Source organism: Athene cunicularia (genome assembly GCF_003259725.1).
Source record: "Athene cunicularia isolate RWA chromosome 27 unlocalized genomic scaffold, athCun1 chr27_part1, whole genome shotgun sequence".
Lineage (NCBI taxonomy): Eukaryota > Metazoa > Chordata > Aves > Strigiformes > Strigidae > Athene > Athene cunicularia.
The window spans coordinates 5606137-5609212 of record NW_020799138.1 but is presented as its reverse complement, the minus strand read 5'-3'; the positions used below and the strand labels follow the sequence as shown (position 1 = coordinate 5609212).

At 48.7% G+C, this 3076-nt stretch overlaps 1 protein-coding gene across 1 annotated transcript in view; it reads right to left on the bottom strand.

The window, feature by feature from the left end:
- The window catches only part of LOC113489119 (immunoglobulin kappa light chain-like), a 116715-nt gene that overhangs the window by 17133 nt on the left and 96506 nt on the right, over nt 1-3076 (bottom strand). The window lies entirely within an intron of this gene.

The window sequence follows — 3076 nt, the reverse complement described above, 5'->3', positions numbered from 1 at the left end:
CCGTAACAGACCACACAGGAGCACAAGGCAATGGTACATGCAGGGAAACCAAGTCCAAGGGTCACCTGGAGAGGTGCAGGTGTCCCAAAATTGCAGTTCTCAAAATCGTTCCCCCAAAAACAACTAAGAGTGAGACAAAAATGAAGCAATTCCAGTTCCCAGGGCAAGCTGCTGCTCACCTGGTATGACTGAAAGCACCGTTCCCTTTCCAAAAGTGACTTTGCCTGCAACACTCACACTCCGACCTATTTCATTACAAAAATGTCTCCGTCAGCCCTGCACATGATCGCAGGCAGAAAGCACCAGCCTTTAGCCACAGCAAAGCTCCCTGACACAACAGGCTCGAGTTCAGTGTCGTTACCTGGAACAAGGGAAAATCTATTCCCCGGCTCACTTGCACATTGCAGAAAAGTGTTTCCCTTTGCCTTTCCTACTTTCCAAGAGCCATGAGTGACAGCTCCCACCCATGGTAGCACTCGCCCAGAACCAGGGAGACAAGCATCTAGAAAACCTGCTTATGTACAGGGAACCTCTAGAATTCACCAGGTTTGGGTGTCGGTGAGTTTCACAGGCTGCTCTGAGACAACCGGTCAGTGAGCACTGGAGCGTGCACACCTCAGTGCTGTACGAGCAACTGTTATAGGACAGGAATAACCGGAGCCTTGACATGGAGGTATCTGGAAGGAGACAAGGAACACCTGTGTTTCGCTGTCTAGTTCCTAAGCTTTTCACAGCTGAGAGACAAGAGGGAAAAAGGCATCAATTCCCATTTGCAGTTGACTGCCTATGGGTTCCGACTGAAGGCACAGTTCCCTTTCCAAAAGGGACCTCCTCTGCACCATACACATTCTGACACATTTAATTACAAAACTGTCCCTGTCAGCCCTGGAAATGACCTTGTGCAAAAAGCTATTGCTAAGCTCTCTGATGCATCAGGCCCCAAGGCAGAGCTGCCACAAAGAACATGGGGAAATCTGTTCCTGAATCTATTTTCAGGTAAAGTTGCTCATCCAAGTGAGAGGTTTTGTGCATGTCCACTATCTCAGAGGCTCTCCTGATGTCTTACAATTTCTGCCTTTAATGATATTATGCCCATGTTCTCCTTCTAACTGTATTGTGATCAAATGCTTGTTATAGCTGAGCCACAAGGCAGCTGGGATATCTGGGAGCCGGCGTGTGGCCACTTTGTTCATCCCAGGCTAACTGAGAGCATGAAGGGTCATTTTGGACCAAGCTGGCACAATCACCATTGTACCTATGGGTACAAACCCCATTTGTGAGGACTGCTGCTTCTGCCCTGAGCCAAAGCCTGTCCCGGAGGAGAGCCGGCAGCAGGTAACCCCACAGCTGAAGAGACACAATCCCAAGAAGAGAGATTGGAAAACCTGCTGCTCACTGGGTGAGGAGCAAGCCTGATGTGATCAGGTAGAGGCTAGCGATCAGGAAGGTGGAAAGGGAGGACTGGGATAACAGAGCACAAGAAATACCCCCAGCTGGGCAGCAGTTGTACTCACTGGGCTTCACAACCAGACGTGTCCCACTCCCCAGTGTCAGTTTGTAGTTCCCTGTGTTCACACAGTCCTTCACAGCCCAGCAAATACCATCAGCTCTCATGCCAATTACTCTGCCACTATTCTCCAGGAGATCAGCTCACTCCCATCAACACCAGGCATTTGAAGCCAGGAATTGCTCTGCCCTTGGCAAGGAGGCATCTGGAAGACAGCAAGCAGCACCTGGGGTCACACCCTGTGTGGATCTGAAAGGTGTCCTATGGAGAAGTGTGTCACTTCTGGACACCTGTTCCCTGGTCGCCCAAACAACCTGAGCTGTTGCCAACATCAGGGACGTCTTGTTTGTGTCCCCTGAGCTGAAGAGTTTTCTGGACATCTGCCAGTCTGGACTTGAACTAAACTTTGTGTTGATTCATCTAGAGCCCATTGATTGAATCAATTGTGCTGCCTAAATTTAGAGCAGCAGAAGGTCTGGCTCTGCCCTATGAATGGCAGGAAAGCCATCACCCATTTCAGCTGCAACAGTACAACCCCTGCACTTTTTACTCTTACCACCACAATAATGCAACATGACTTGGGAATCTCATTTACACGAGGGATGACAAATGGAATACTTGTGCAGACAAGAGCATTATTAATTCAGCCATTCTTCAGCAGAGCAAAAGAGAACCCCTCGGGGATGTGCTAGCAGAGCCACCAGCAACCCACATAACCTTGGTCTGCTTATGTGAAAGGCAGAGAGCAGGAGCTGGCAGGAGTAAGCTGAAGTATTCACGGCCTTGTGGAATCAAGGTCTCTGCTGCTACCAGAGAAAGCAGAGAGAAAAGCCTCACGGGTCGAACCAGTCTCCCTCCATTTCAATTCCGAAAGGAAAAGGCTTTAAAACTTACTGAGATTTATTCTGAGGTGCGTCCCGCCTCCAAAAATGACTTGGTTGCCATAATTATTCACACAGTGTTTGCTTTCACAACAAAAACACTGTGAGTCACGTGTGCCCTGCACTAGCTCGCTCCTTCCAAAGCTGTGTGTTGCTGGCTGGGCACATCTGTTACAACAGTCGCAGGTGGCCACACCTTTCATCTCTGACAGAGATGACCCCTGAGTGCATCCTTGTGCCATGTAGAGAGAAGATGCAGCATTATGATCACAACTCCTCTCTCAGCCCTAAAAAATCAGCCCTAAAAGCAGAGAAGTCCCCCTGGGCCCTCCTGCACACACCGTACATATCCAAAATACCTTGCTTCGTTCTGGCGCGCACACACACACACACACACACACACACTCTCCATCTCTGAGCAGATCAGTTTCCAAGAGAGCTCAGCAGGGTTTTTTTTTTTTTCCAAGTAAGGGATGTAAATGAGATCCATACTCCTTCAGGCCTGGTTTCTACCTACAGGTTTTCACCCTCATTTATACCCTACTCCCAAAGGAAAATTTCCATGTGGATGCTAAAATTACACAGTGACACATCCACTAAGAAAACAACACGCACAACTTTTACACCAGAACACAGTACAACATTGCCTAATAGAGATGAAGGAGAGAAACCAAGACGTTCCTCTGGG